At 44.6% G+C, this 16,640-nt stretch overlaps 1 protein-coding gene across 1 annotated transcript in view; it reads left to right on the forward strand.

Annotated features, from left to right (window-relative positions):
• Positions 1–16,640, forward strand: part of LOC309415040 (potassium/sodium hyperpolarization-activated cyclic nucleotide-gated channel 1-like) — a gene marked incomplete at both ends in the record, with an annotated part of 268,544 nt that overhangs the window by 179,333 nt on the left and 72,571 nt on the right. The window lies entirely within an intron of this gene.

Here is a 16,640-nt window from a genome sequence, read left to right on the forward strand (position 1 = left end):
ATCAAAAACTAGTGCGATTTGAACCTCATCAAACTTGGAGTGTGCTGTGAGAAAGGAGAAAAAAAGCCAAATATCTTCATCAGATTATTAGATTATTTTATAAATTTCAAAAAAGGGATCTCAAAGCACAAAGATCAGCATAGAATGGCATGGTAACGTCTACTGTTTCAATGACAAGAATTTGTAAAAACTTTATTTTTTGTATATATTTTGTGATAATGAAATTAATTTCAAAGCAGGGGAGAAGGAATGATCTCCAGTGGTAGTAATTGTTATTAAAGATGATGACACCTAATAAGTTTGAAAACACACGTATACAAAAATATTCACAACTGATACTCAAAGCCTAGAGCCCCCATATGTACTCTTTGCAGAAGCAGTTCACATCCTGCAAAAGTGCTTAAAGGAACTGAAACGCAAACCTTTTCAAAGGTTTGGACACCTGCCTGCTGATGGGAAGTAGTGAATGAATTCCTTTTTTTGCTCTGCTTGCATGTACGGCTTTTGCTTTACCTATTAAACTGTCTTTATCTCAAACCATGAGTTCTCTCACTTTTACTCTTCTGATTCTCTCCCCCATCCCACCATGGGGGAGTGAGCGAGCAGCTGCGTGGTGCTTAGTTGCTGGCTGGGGTTAAACCACGGCACAAATGATCAGTGATCATTGTTTTCACAAATGTGAGGATTTTCTAATGTCATCAAGCTAGATTATGTAATAAGTCCTTGGATAAACAGCTTTGGTATTTCTCACAATTACAGTTTTTAATAGTTTTTCCAAATTAATGTAATTTCATTTAAAACTGATTACTACTAATCTGGAACCAGTGATCAACCCATTGTCAACTGAGAAATTAAATGCCCTTTTTTATTGATTGGTAGGACATTTTTTCAGCTCATAGAGGTTTGGAGTTTTTTTAAATCTATACATTAAAAACAGAATATGGCCATTTAGGGAAACATTTAACATATATTTATAGAAATGCTAATATTTAACAATTAAAGAAAAGCTGACTATGTAAACATAGGACTCTCTATTTCATAGGATGGGCTTTTATTAACTCAGGAATATTATCTGTGAATGTGTTATATAAAAATTTCCTTATGATGAAAGTGTAAAAATGCTTCTTAATTAAAAAAAAACAACTCTGTAGGGTAGTAGCAGAGGAATGGCCACTCCTCACTTTCATACAGCAAAGAGCAGCACATAGGAATCAGGTTGTGGAAAATTCCAACCTCTCACGTTGAAACAAAGTTAGGGTTGCTCCTGCCAAACCCTTAGGTTATACAACACAAGTAGAAAAATAATTAAATAATAATAATAATAATTTCATATAGTAATGTTGGTAGTAGCATACATTATTTATAGAATTTGTCATTAGAGCCAATGCTCTTTTTAAGTGGTTTCTATATTTGGGATAAATCAGCGAACAACATAAGTAACTGTACTGAAATTTGTACTCTGCACAATGGTACTTGTTCAGCATCATCTTTAAAAAAATCCCCATAGAAACTAAAAAGACCAATGTTTGCAACTGATTCTACAAGAACTGATTGATTATTAAGGAAAAAAAAAAAGCATTGGCAAGTATTTTCAGCAACAAAATCCTCAGACAATTCCAAGTTGAACTGAAATGTTTTGTCAAGCCTTTTCACCAGGTCTTTTTCTCCTTTTGCTAAACCCTTTCCATCCATCTGAGGACCAGCTCCTCAGGACCATCCATTCACAAATGTCTGAAATGTGCCTAGCCTATAACAAGGTCTATGATAAGCTAAATAGCAACATCTAATACTGTTTATATAACAAAATGGCATTTGAGATGACCTTGACCTCCAGTCTGGATTCAGATGTAATCATGACTGTCTGAGGTGCTGGATCCTACTTTTGCATATATATAGGCAGATATATGGTTAAATATTTGTTTATTTTATAAATTTTTAGTTATTTCTCTTCTGTCATTACAGCTCACTTATTCCCTCATGGTACTACTTCTCAAGTAGTATTTAATTTATTTTTCACTCACCCTGTTACATATTTAGTAGAAAGTCCTCCTTGTATTCTGTTTCTTCTTGCTTTTCCTCACTTCCATTTTCTTATTCTTTCTTAAAGACAACGGTATTTAACTTAAAATTGTAATTCACAGACTTGGAAAGGATATCAGTCAAGAAATAAAATCAACCAGCTTTTGGATTAACTCAAGGATTTTGATGTAAAAATATCATTTTATTGAAAGTGTTTTGAGATTTATCACACCAAGGATATAATAGAAAAGGTTCATAGACAAGATCAAGATCAGCCTTTATTTAATATTTATAATAGTTATGCTAAAAAGTACAGTTTAGGAGATCCACTATATGGAGTCCTGCGAGAACTGAGGTTTTGATCTTACAATCTATTGAATACTATGACTTTAGTAATGCTACTTGTAGCCTTAAAGTTCAGATTCATTTTTTTCCAGCAAGTAGTTTTCCCCAATGTAGTCTATATAAAGCTGCAACTGCCAAAGAGTTTGGTACAGTTCTCTAACAATTCCCTTATTGATTATTTCCATGCAAAGGAGATTGATACCAGTTGGAAGGAAAGTCCTTCAAAATACAACAAACCTTGATTGATGTAAGTTGCTTTCCTGAGAAACAGGGAACTTGGATTAAAATACCTGCACTGACCCAGATGGCAAAGAGTTTCTGTGCTCCAGCTGGGTATTTGAATCCTGAACTGGAGATTTTTGAGGAAAGCTTCTTAATTTCTTTCATTTTCTGAGTATTTTTTTAAAGCCTCAAAACAAAAGGAAGCTTGTTTCCTTGTTACTCAGTGAAACCCATCAGTGTAATTTTAATCTAATATAATTCTTTTTTTTTTAGTACAGACATTGAAAACCTGTTCCTTTTTAGTATCTACAACACAAAGGTTTCATTTGTAAAGACAGAAACAGCTCACAAATCTGAAAAGCTTTAACTTAGAAAGTGAAACAAGTATAAATACAGAGGAACCATTAATTTATAAATTATTATATTAGTGAATAAATAGTAATTTTGTCATCTGCAATCCAAGAACTGTTAGCTTATTTTCTGTCACCAGTTATTTCAGCTGATAGGGTCTAGAAAAAGCATTTGAATAGATGAAGAGCGCAAGAGTAGTTTGTAACCTGCGGGAGAAGGATGGAGTTCACAACTCTATGAGAGTTATATTCCGAAGCTGTTTATTGTCTTGTCTGACTCCAATATATATCATAATTTTCGCTTAGTCACTGCGCACACGCTCATGATTGGTTACAGCTTGTTACACACATTATTGCAATTGGCTATATACAAAGTATCATGCGCTGTCCACGCGCCTCTCACACAGTCAGGATTCACTGCCTGCAGGTGTTCCTGCATTCCTTTGCTTTCTCTTAGTTGTTTACCACAGCTCCTTCTCCTCAAGGCTGAGCTGTGCAGATATCCAGCTGTTTACCAGCTTCTCAATGCCACAGCTCCTTCTCCTCAAGGCCGAGCCGTGCAGATGTCCAGCTGTTCACCAGCTTCTCAATGCCACAGCTCCTTCTCCTTAAGGTCGAGCCGTGCAGGGTGATCCCAACATCTCCCCCTTTTTGTTTATCTATAAACAAAACCTGATGGATCATTCGCAACCCAAGGACTGTGAGGAAAATGGACCATCTGTACATTCTTGTATCGTCCTGTGCCGCGAACTCAGCCCAGCAGTCGGTAGGTGCCAGCTTTACGTGGGCGTCCCCATGGAGGCAACGGTGGCCTTGCCGTACACCGGCCCACTGCCCTTCGGGAAATCCCGGTATTTATACATTTGCAGAGGAACGAGTTTTGACACACGTGACCAGCGAGTGTCGGAACACGCCTCGGTTGTCACCTTTTAACACAGGGAGCCTATGGCATATGCGCCTGCTGGCCAGATGTGCTGCACGCACCACAGCCATCCCGTCTATTGGTTCGTAGGCTTTGTTCACACGGCATATTACCATAATCCAGCAGTCACATATCGACTATGCTTAAGCCAATAGCAGAATGTTACAAGGCAAACAATTCTAGCTGTACTACTCCTAGCGATGGAAACTACTCCTAGCGATGGAAAAAGCGCCTGCACAAAGCTATGAAAACCAATATTATATCTTACCAAAGGATTTGTAGTTATAGAGTGCTTTGCCCTAAAAGCTTCCCATGTTCCTCTCATGATACTGCTAATTTCAGTGTGATTAATTATTTGCAAATTAGGAACTTGGACGCCCATGGTACAGCCCCCTGACCAGTTCCCGGGCAGCTGTTTCCCAGCCAATTGATCTCCACACAGCCACCATAACCCTTCTGGTAGATTGAAAAGGGATTGCCCGGGGAGGAAAGAGACACACAGATGGTGTCCTGTCCTGTTTGATTTGCTAATGTTACCCATACATTTTCTTTTGGCTGAGGTGGCATCCAGATTGCGATGAAACCTGATAGCGTCAAGATGTGTCCGACGACAATGATGGTGACTGTTTCGCCCATGGTTTTACCCATTTTGCGGGTACCCAATGAGTTTCAGAATCTGTAATGACACAAGCATAACCTCGTCCCCAGGTTAGCAGTTGAAAAGGTCCTTCCCACATATTCTTTTCCAAATTTTTAGCCTTGAGATCTATAATCAAAAACTTCCAATACTTGGGTATCATACAGGGAGATGGTAGCCCTGGTTGCAAGGCTCCCATGTCCACTATAACCTTATTGACTTCTCGCAAGTCATGTAATAGTCTCCATTTTCCACTTTTCTTTGGAATCACAAAAACAGGTGTGTTCCAAGGACTAGTGGTTGGCACAATATGGCCTTTTTCTAGCTGTTCTTTTACCAAATCTTCCAGGTGGGCGACCTTTTCTGCAGTCAGCAGCCATTGATTTACCCACACTGGATCACTGGTTTTCCATTTCAGTTTGAGCACAGGTCGCGTTTCAATGGCCACTACTGAAAACCCTGCGGATCGCTAGAGAGTGATACATTCATTTGACTCAATACATCCCGCCCAAGCACACTTAATGGTAACACGGCTACATAGGGTCGTACTGAACACACTAGTCCGTCTGGATTTTCACAGGTTAGGGTTGTTACGCTCTGTTGTGTTGCAGAAAACCCACCAACCCCTACAAGTCCGTGAGCTGGAGACTGAGCCAGCCAGTCTGGCGGCCACTCTCGCTGACTGATTATGGTCACATCAGCTCCTGTGTCCACTAACATATCGATGGTCCATTGTCGCGGTCGCACGGTGGGGTCAGGATGCCTAAACTTCATTTTCAAAGTCGGTTTTCTTCTGCTGATATCTAATGCTAGAAAGATTTGTGGTCTTCCTGTTGAGCCAAACCCTCCATTCCCCCTCACTGATTGCGCTGCCTGAGGTACAGAAGCAGTAAAAGGCACCAGTTGTGCAATACGTGTGCCTGCAGGAACCACAACAGGAGGAGATGGAGTCCACAACATTACTTTGATGGTTCCCGTATAATCAGTGTCGATGACTCCAGGGAGAACAAAAAGTCCCTGCTTTGTTGCTGAAGATCGTCCTAATAACAAAGCACTCAACCCATATCCTAATGGTCCATTCGCATTAGTTGGGACATCATAAACCGATGTGTCCCATAAGGTAACTTCTACTGTTGTTTCCACGTCCACTCCAGTGCTCCCTCTGGTTCGGGCGCTGAGGCTTGCCAAGCAGCCTGGTGGTGCTTCCCCATTTGTGTCGTCGTGCGGGGTGCCTTCGCGCTCCGTCACCCGTTTCCCAATTTCATACCATCCCGATGATACTTTGAACAGCATTCTGAGGCTTGATGACCAAATTTTTGACATCGACCACATGGTGCTCCTGCTGGGCCTATTCCTTGCTGAAAGGGTCCTTGTTGGAAGGATTTATGACCTGTCTCAGTCTGCCTAGGTCCTTTCCTTGTGGCCTTGCCCTGAGCTCTAAAATGGCCTGTTTTTCCACAATTAAAACATTTTTTCTCCCCTTTTCCGTTTATAAATGGCTTAATTGCTGCTGCAAAGGCACTTGCGAGTGTTTCTGTCTGATGTGTGGCAGAGCCTACTCTGTTGCAGGCTTCTACCATTTGTACTAATGTTGCTTCTTTTGGCAAAGCTAACAAAATTCTTTTACAACCTACATTGGCATTTTCTACCGCTAAATTCAACAGCACTGCTAGTTTTGCCTCTTCATTGGTATACACCTTATTCAAAGCGTCTCTCAGACGATCAACAAAAGACATATATGGTTCATCTCTCCCTTGTCTAATTTGAGTGTAAGATGGTTGCCTCTTTCCCTCCTCAGGGACTGTTCGCAACGCATTCAACGCTAGTCGCCCAACTAATTGCAAGGCCTCTAAAGGCAGTCTAACATCCACAAAGGGTCCCTGGCCTGTCATTTGTTCCATAGTAATGTTCTGAAGCGGATCGCCGTCTTGACGCTCCAGGTTTCTCAGGGCTTCTTGCATACAGAGTTTATACTATCTGTCTGCCCACAATAACCTTTGGATTGGTGTCAACAACATATCTATCATCTGCCGACAATCCCATGGTGTAAGAACCATTCCCGTCAATATGTTATCTAATAGAGCTTGCGTGAAAGGTGATGGCAAGCCATAATTTTGCACTGCCTTCCGCACTTCCTTAATCAAGTCCCAATGAAATGGGTCCCAGCGATTGGGCCCGTGAGGCTGTACACTAACGGGAAATGCCATTGATAGCTCCATTTCCTCGCCTTTCATTGCTCTTAAAAAAAGGTCTTTCCACCGCTCTCTAGGGTCGCCTTTCATTCTAGGCTCTTGCCTCCCTATAGTCTCTACAACAGGCTCTTCTCCTTCGTCGCTGCTATCAGGCAATGGGGGCCATAAAGGTGGCAGGGGCTCGGCTGAGGGCTTCAAAACTACGGCTTTCGATCGGTTAAGTCTGGGTGGTTTCAGGGGTGGTGAAGCTCGCCCCATCAATCTTTCACACGAGCACACAGGGGAACATTGAGTACATTGTTCTGGGCAACTTTGTCCCGTCTTGCCCTCACATATATCATCGTAGATCTGTTTCTCTGACTTATCTAATGCAGCCGGTTCACCCGGTGCATCTGGCACCTCTGGAGGTGCAGTCGGAGTCGCTGAAGGTCCTGGACCCTCTGACTCGGTTAAAAAGGGATTGGTTGAAGGCGGTTTAACAGCCTCCTCCATATCAGCTGCAGCTTTTCTCTCTGCCTTCAAGGCTTTTAATGTGGTTAATATCAACTTCCACGCCATCACTAACTCTGCGGTGGTTTTCTCAATATGTTCCCATAACATTTTTCCTATCTCCTCCCACGTCTCTGCCTTAAATGCCACAGACAGATCGGGAGGGTACCCTTTCTTTCGGCTCCAAATTAGAAGCCTTCTAAGTGTATATTCATCATATTTCAGTCCTCTCTTAGAGAGCATATGCAGCAGGAGTCTGACTATCGCCCCTTCTTCATGCGATGTGTTCTGCCCCATGCCGCCCCGGTTGCTCACCTCACCTCGCTGGGTGCTTTTCCATTGCAACGTATTCCTTTTTCTTTTTCCTTGCATCAGTCCCGCTGACTGCAATTCTTCCAACGGGGCTTCTCCCGCGGCGTCCTCTGCGCTCAACCGGTGTTCAACGATGAGATCCCAGAGATCATATCACGTTGGGGTCACCAGTTGCGGGAGAAGGATGGACTTCACAACTCTATGAGAGTTATATTCCGAAGCCGTTTATTGTCTTGTCTGACTCCAATATCTATCATAATTTTTGCTTAGCCACCGCGCACACGCTCATGATTGGTTACAGCTTGTTACACACATTATTGCAATTGGCTATATACAAAATATCACGCGCTGTCCATGCGTCTCTCTCACAGTCAGGATTCGCTGCCTGCAGGTGTTCCTGCATTCCTCTGCTTTCTCTTAGTTGTTTACCACAGCTCCTTCTCCTCAAGGTCGAGCTGTGCAGGTGTCCAGCTGTTTACCAGCTTCTCAATGCCACAGCTCCTTCTCCTTAAGGTCGAGCCCTTGCAGGGTCATCCCAACAGTAACCTAGGCATTTAAATTGCAAGAGAGCAAGCCTGAAGCTCTTTGAGAAAAAAGAGCATTTGAGCAAAGCTTATATGGGTGGGAGTGAGACACAAATATTGATATTTCATATGTAAATTTTATACATAAATACTACTACTGATTTGGAGATCTGTTTATGTTAATAAGTTTATTATTTTTGGTCCTGTGTATCAGACATTATACTGGATAACTGTTTAATCTTATTAATGTCATCCCAGTTCTTCCTTCTTCATTTCTTCATTTTTGAAATTATTCTCAGTTCCTTGTGATAAAGACTGTGTTTTCTCATGTATGCTGTGTGCCTCCAAGCACAATTTGTTTTCCTGGGCACTGGATGATCAACATCTTTGACAAGGAGAACAGAAAAATCTGACAAGAACTCACAGTGCTTTTTAGAATGTGTTGAAGTGTCTGCTTTTCTCTGAGAAAAACCCATTTGTCTCTATGTAAAGCAAAAGGGAGGATGCTGACGACACCTTAGCAATTTTAAAAGCTAGTGAGCGAGCTGTGGGTCCTTCTAATCTCCCAGAGAGAATGGGAAAGGGTAGCTACATAGCATAAATGCAGGACCCAGGTATTCACCTTTTATTTTGAGCTGTGTTTCAAAGATCATGGCTATGAACATGGGTTTGCTATAATTGCAGAATAAACAGACTTCTTTTGAATTGAGATGTTTCTGGTATATACAATATTACAACAAAAACAGGATAAGCATTGTCCTGGTTTCAGCTGGGATGGAGTTGTTTTTTCTTTCCGATAGCTTGCATAGTACTGTGCCTTGGAGTTGGTATGAGAATAATGTTGATAACACACTGCAGTTTTAGTTGTGGCTAGGTAGTCGTAGTGCTTATACTAAGTCAAGGACTTTTCAGATTCCAATGCTCTGCAGGGAGGAGGTGCACAAGAAGCTGGGAGGGGGCACAGCCAGGACAGCTGACCCAGAGATATTCCCTAACATATAACGTCACGCTCAATACATAAACTGGAGTTAGCTGGGTGGTGGGAATCGCTGCTCGAGGACAGACTACCGATGACTGGGTGGTGAGCAAATGCTGCATTGGGCATCATTTGATCTTGTACATTCCTTTGTCATTATAATTGTTATTATTGTTATCACTGTTGTTTCCTCCTCCCTTGCTGTCTTATTAAACTGTTTTTATGTCAACCCACGAGTTTTTTCTGATTCTCTCCCCTGTCCCACTGTGGGGGGGATGAGCAAGCGGCTGTGTTGTGCTTAATTGCTGTCTGGGGCTAAACCACAACAGTCCTTTTTGGCACTCGACATGGGGCTCAAAGAACTTGAGATAATAACGGTTGCAGGTCATGGTATCAGTTTATTCGATTTGCATCACGCTCTTGTCTTTGCTGTACATGTTAAAGATCGGTGTTGATTTCTGCAGGATGCTGTACTCTGCAATGATTAATAATGTCTTGCCTGGGAGATTTGTTTTTAGGACACTGACCTTGAGCTTAATGTGGTATCTGAGCTCTGTACTAAAGCCGTTACTGTGTTTCAGGTACTATCTTGTGGAGACAATTAGCAATTATACTTACTCCTCCGAAAGGCTTTTTATGGAGGAAATGCAGAATGGTACCTTTGCTACCCTCCATCATAATGTTTCCTCCTTCATCACAATAATTTTTCAGTATTTGGAACACCCTTGGGTAGTTAAAATACTTCTATTGATACTTCTGGGGAACATTGTTTCGGTTTTGTCTAAGGTTAGCAAGCAAATTGCACAACAATGCACCAGCGGCGATACTGCACCAACTGACACTCCCTGATTCCCATCATCCAGAGATCTACCCCAAGGCTGGATAGTTATGAATGGCAGGGTGTGTGGAACAGCATGGGCAAATGCCTAGGGCGGTGGGCACCTCCAGTGTTTTGGAACTTCACTCCCGAACAAGTGCAGAATCCTGATAAACTAGCAGAATATTTGGAAGAAGTATGCTGTCAGCCTGGCAGTTCCAAGGAGACACAAATCATTGCAATGTGCTGGGGCCTGGCCCATGCCTACCGAGCTCTATTTAACACTACACAAAGGGGAGAGACGGTCTCTGGATCTGATGACAAGGCGACGGGCACTGCAGCTACCCTGACCCAGGCAACGGGCACTACGGCTACTCCAATCCCTGTGACAGGCACTGCAGCTGAACCAGAGAACCAACATGTCCCAGTATCATCAGCCACCCCTGTACAAAAGAAGAAACCTTGGAAGCGAAAGTCAGCTCGTTTAGTAAGGGATGAAGAAGCCATTTCTTAAAGAGAGCTGGAGGAAGAAATGGAGGAGGCGGAGTACTCTGAAGCAGGGCCATCAAGAGGACAGCAGAGGGAAGAAAGGGGGCCGCTGCTTGAAGAGGAGGAAGAGGAAGAACTCATAAAAGAGACGGTAACCACCCGATCCTTATCCCTGAGTGAACTGCGAGATATGCGAAAGGAATTCAGCCGTCGTCCAGGTGAGCACATTGTCACCTGGCTGCTCCGATGCTGGGATAATGGGGCCAGTAGCCTGGAATTAGAGGGTAGGGAAGCCAAGCAGCTGGGATCCCTTTCTAGGGAAGGGGGCATTGACAAAGCTATTGGAAAAGGTGCACGAGTCCTCAGCCTCTGGAGATGACTCCTGTCGGGTGTGAAGGAAAGGTATCCCTTCAAGGAAGATGTTCTATGTCACCCAGGCAAGTGGACCACCATGGAGCAAGGTATCCAGTACTTGAGGGAGCTAGCTGTGCTGGAAGCGATTTATGGTGACTTGGACAATGGGCAATCATCCAAAGATCCAGATGAAGTCAATTGCACGCGACCTATGTGGCGAAAGTTTGTACAGAGTGCACCATCATCATATGCCAACTCATTAGCAATAATGACCTGGAAAGACGGAGGGGGACCAACGCTGAATGAATTGGCTGGCCAACTCCGGCAATACGAAGAAAGTCTCTCTTCCTCCCTACGGGCCTGCATCTCTGCTGTAGAGAAACTGCCCCAGGAGTTCCAGCAATTCAAAGCGGACATGTTCTACCCCACATCTGTATGGACCAGTATCTCAGCTATTAGGAATAAGTCGTCTTCTGCTCAAGAGAGAGGATATAGAGGGTAGAAACCATGAGCCATGCTGTGGTTTTACTTGCGTGACCACGGAGAGGACATGAGGAGGTGGGATGGAAAACCTACCTCGACCCTAGAGGCACATGTACGTAAGTTGCAAGGAAAAACAATTACAAAAGGGGGTTCAGGTTCCTCCAGGAAAGTCATCTCTCCACTTTCCAGTCGGCAGTTCCCCAGAAAGAATAGAAGGGTTGATCTTACCTCTGATCCTGTTGAAGGGACTTCTGATTCCTATTTACAAGAAGTAAGTAAAGAATACTATGACCAGGACTAGAGGGGCCCTGCCTCCAGCCAGGCAGAGGAAAGGGACAACCGAGTTTATTGGACTGTGTGGATTAGATGGCCTGGCACATCAGACCCACAGGAATATAAGGCTTTAGTGGACACTGGTGCACAATGTACCCTGATGCCATCAAGCTATAAAGGGACTGAACCCATCTGTATTTCTGGAGTGACAGGGGGGTCCCAACAGCTGGCTGTACTGGAGGCCAAAGTGAGCCTAACTGGGAATGAGTGGCAGAAGCACCCCATTGTGACTGGCCCAGAGGCTCCGTGCATCCTGGGCATAGACTACCTCAGGAGAGGGTATTTCAAGGACCCAAAAGGGTACCGGTGGGCTTTTGGTATAGCTGCCTTGGAGACGGAGGAAATTAAACAGCTGTCTACCTTGCCTGGTCTCTCAGAGGACCCTTCTGTGGTGGGGTTGCTGGGAGTCGAAGAAAAACAGCTGCCACTTGTACCATAACAATGCACCGGCGGCGATATCACACCAACTGACACTCCCTGATTTCCATACATACGCTGATCTGTTGACTGGAGAACCAAGGAGTGATCAGCAAGACTCGCTCACCCTTTAACAGCCCCATATGGCCAGTGCAAAAGTCTAATGGAGAGTGGAGACTGACAGTAGACTACCGTGGCCTGAATGAAGTCACACCGCCACTGAGTGCTGCCGTGACAGACATGCTAGAACTTCAATATGAACTGGAGTCAAAGGTAGCCAAGTGGTATGCCACAATTGATATTGCTAACGCGTTTTTCTCAATCCATTTAGCAGCATGGTGCAGGCCACTGTTTGCTTTCACCTGGAGGGGTGTCCAATACACCTGGAATCGACTTCCCCAGGGGTGGAAACACAGTCCTACCATTTGCCATGGGCTGATCCAGACTGCACTGGAACAGGGTGAGGCTCCTGAACACCTTCAGTTCATTAATGACATCTTCATAAGGGGCACCACAGCAGAAGAGGTTTTTAAGAAAGGGAAGAAAATCTAAATCCTTCTGAAAGACAGTTTTGCCATAAAACAAAGTAAGGTCAAAGGACCTGCACAAGAGATCCAGCTTTTAGGAATAAAATGGCAAGATGGATGTCAACAGATCCCAATGGATGTGATCAGCAAAATAACAGCTATGTCTCCACTGACTAGCAAAAAGGAAACACAAGCTTTCTTAGGCACTGTGTTTTTTTGGAGAATGCATATTCCAAATTACAGTCTGAATGTGAGCCCTCTCTATCAAGTGACCTGGAAGAAGAATGATTTCAAATGGTGTCCTGAGCAATGACAAGCCTTCAGACAAATTAAACAGGAAATGGTTCATGCAGTAGCCCTTGGGCCAGTCCAGGCCGGACAATGTGTTCAAAATGTGCTTCACACCGCAGCCGGGGAGAATGGCCCTGCCTGGAGTCTCTGGCAGAAGGCACCAGGAGAGACCCGAGGTCGACCTCTAGGGTTTTGGAGTTGGGGATATAGGGGATCTGAGGCCTGCTATAGTCCAACTGAAAAAGAGATATTGGCAGCATATGAAGGAGTTCGAGCTACCTCAGAAGTGGTTGGTACTGAAGCACAGCTGCTCCTGGCACCCTGACTGCTGGTGCTGTTCAAAGGGAGGGTCACATCTAGACATCATGTGACTAATGCTACGTGGAGTAACTGGGTCGCACTTTCTGTGAACAGGAAACCCCAGTCGCCCAGGAATCTTGGAAGTGATCACGGAGTGGCCAGAAGTCAAAGATTCTGGAATATTGCCAGAGGAGGAGGTAACGTGCTGAAGAGGACCCACTGTATAATGAAATGACAGAAAAAGAAAAGCAATATAGAATCACAGAATCATTAAGGCTGGAAAAGACCTTTAAGATCATCAAGTCTAACTGTAAATACAACACCACCATGCCCACTCAACCATGTCCCAAAGTGACACATATACATGTTTGCTGAAAACCTCCAGTGATGGTGACTCCACTACCTCCCTGGGCAGCCTGTTCTAATGCTTGAACACTCTCTCCATAAAGAAATTTTTCCTAATATCCAATCTAAACCTCCCCTGGCGCAACTTGAGGCCTTTTCCTCTCATCCTATCGCTGGTTACTTGGGAGAAGAGACCAACACCCACCTCACTACAAACTTCCTTTCAGGTAGTTGTAGAGAGCAATAAGGCCTCCCCTCAGTCTCCTCCAGACTAAACAACCCCAGTTCCCTTAGCTGTTCCTCATAAGACTTATGCTCCAGACCCCTCACCAGCTTCGTTGCCCTTCTTTGGACACACTCGAGCAACTCAGTGTCCTTCTAGTAGTGAGGGGCCCAAAAGTGAACACAGTATTCGAGGTGCAGCCTCACCAGTGCCGAGTACAGGGGTACAATCACTTCCCTACTCCTGCTGGCCACACTATTTCTGATACAGGCCAGGATGCTGTTGGCCTTCTTGGCCACCTGGGCACACTGCCGGCTCATGTTCAGCCGGCTGTCAACCAGCACCCCCAGGTCCTTTTCTATCGGGCCTCTTTCCAGCCACCCTTCCCCAAGCCACACTTCCCCAAGCCTGTAGCATTGCATGGGGTTATTGTGACCGAAGTGCAGGACACAGCACTTGGCCTTATCAAACCTCATACAGTTGGCCTCGGCCCATCGATCCAGTCTGTCCAGATCCCTCTGCAGAGCCCTCCTACCCTCCAGCAGATCAACACTCCCACCCAACTTGGTGTCGTCTGCAAACTTACTGAGGGAGCACTCGATTCCCTCATCCAGATCATCAATAAAGATATCGAACAAGATCGGCCCCAGAACCGAGCCCTAGGGAACACTGCTTGTGACCAGCCACCAACTGGATTTAACGCCATTCACCACGGCTCTCTGAGCTCAGCCATCCAGCCAGTTCTTTACCCAGCGAAGAGTATACCCGTCTAAGCCAATTGCATCCAATGACGGGACTCATTTCCGAAACAACCTCATAGACACCTGGGCCAAAGAGCATGGCATTGAGTGGGTGTATCACATCCCCTGTCATGCACCAGCTTCCAGAAAAATTGAACGATACAATGGACTGTTAAAGACTATACTGAGAGCAATGGGTGATGGGACATTCAAACACTGGGATAAACATTTAGCCAAAGCCACCTGGTTAGTCAACTCCCGGGGATCTACTAATAGAGCCGGCCCTGCCCAATCAATATTTTATGTACTGTAGAAGGGGATAAAGTCCCTGTGGTGCATGTGAGAAATATGCTGGGGAAGACAGTCTGGGTTACTCCTGCCTCAGGCAAAGGCAAACCCATTCATGGGATTGCCTTTGCCCAGGGACCTGGGTGCACTTGGTGGGTAATGCGGAAGGATGGGGACGTCCGATGTGTACCTCAAGGAGATTTTATTTGGGGTGAAAATAGTCAATGATTTGATTTGTATTATGTTAATTGTTACACAATACAGTATGACATTACTACTATGGTTGCTATCTACCATATACATATCAATGGTATTATAGTAAGAATCACCCAGGCTGATGAAGAATGAGCTTTAAGGAAACCGAGCAACATGCAGCGGTGATGGAACCAGAACTGGCTTCAGCAACTTGCACCCAACAATTTCCTCGAGACTGACATCTTCAACCTGCAGATCATGGCCATGGACCGTGCCAGATGACAATCCAACACCACATACCATCTCCCCTGCCCTGAGAGACTGCTATGATGGATGAAGCCCAGAGTCATGGACTGAATGAACTCCACAGACATTTTAGAGGCATGGCCCATAGACTAAGAGAATGGTATCTGTGTGTATATATTAAAAGACAGGAAGAGTAATAATGAATAATTGGAATGTATTGAAAGTATAGGACCCGGGCATGATGTAAATGGTATGAAATAAGGTGAGGATACTGTCCTGGTTTCGGCTGGGATGGAGATGTTTTTTCTTCCCAATAGCTGGTATAGTGCTGCGCTTTGGAGTTGATATGAGAATAATGTTGATAACACACTGAAGTTTTTAGTTGTTGCTAAGTAGTCGTCGTGCTTATACCAAGTCAAGGACTTTTCAGATTCCCATGCTCTGCCAGCAAGGAGATGCATAAGAAGCTGGGAGGGGACACAGCCGGGACAGCTGACCCAGACTGGCCAAAGAGATATTCCCTACCATACGACGTCATGCCCAGTACATAAACTGGAGTTGGCCGGGGGGCGGAAATCGCTGCTCGGGGACGGGCTGTCGATCACTGGGTGGTGAGCAATCGCTGTATTGGGCATCACTTATTCTTGTACATTCCTTTGTCGGTGTCGTGGTTTAGCCCTAGCCGGCAACTAAGCACCACGCAGCCGCTCACTCACTCCCCCTCCCACAGTAGGGTGGGGGAGAGAATTAGGAAAAAAACCTTGTGGGTTGAGATAAACACGGTTTAATAGGACAGAAAGAGAGAAGGAAACAACAATGATAATACCAACAAAGGAATGTACAAGAACAAGTGATGCCCAATACAGCGATTGCTCACCACCCAGTGATCGACAGCCCGTCCCCGAGCAGCGATTTCCGCCCCCCGGCCAGCTCCAGTTTATGTACTGGGCATGACGTCGTATGGTAGGGAATATCTCTTTGGCCAGTCTGGGTCAGCTGTCCCGGCTGTGTCCCCTCCCAGCTTCCCGTGTACCCCCAGCCTGCTCGCTGGCAGGCCAGCACAAGAAGCTGGACTGTCCTTGACTGCTCAGCAACAACCCAAAACATCAGCACATTATCAACAGTTCCTCATCCCAAATCCAAAACACAGTGTCACACTGGCTTCTGTGAAGAAAACCAGCTCTATCCTGGCTGAAACCAGGACAGTCGGTATTATTATTGTTGTTATCATTGCTGTTGCCTTCTCTCTTGCTGACCTATTAAACTGTTTTTATCTCAACCCACGAGTTTTTTTCCCAATTCTCTCCTCCGACCTCCTGTGGGGTGGGGGGGGAGTGTGAACGAGTGGCTGCGTGGTGCTTAGTTGCCAGCTGGGACTAAACCACAACAAGCATACATTACAACAAATAACACTTTTTCTCTCCTTGCGAACTGAAACAGCTGATATGATGAAATGTGGTTGTATGTTAAAATGGACAACTCTGAAATGAAAAAAGCAGGCTATAGGAGTATAGTCATGCATATTAAAACAAAGCACTACATTCTTGTGTTTGATAAGTCTGTGTGCTCATCTCTTTCTAATCTGTCATGGACTGTAAAATAAA

The sequence above is a fragment of the Phaethon aethereus genome, assembly GCF_964289735.1.
Source record: "Phaethon aethereus genome assembly, chromosome: W".
In the NCBI taxonomy this organism is placed as follows: domain Eukaryota; kingdom Metazoa; phylum Chordata; class Aves; order Phaethontiformes; family Phaethontidae; genus Phaethon; species Phaethon aethereus.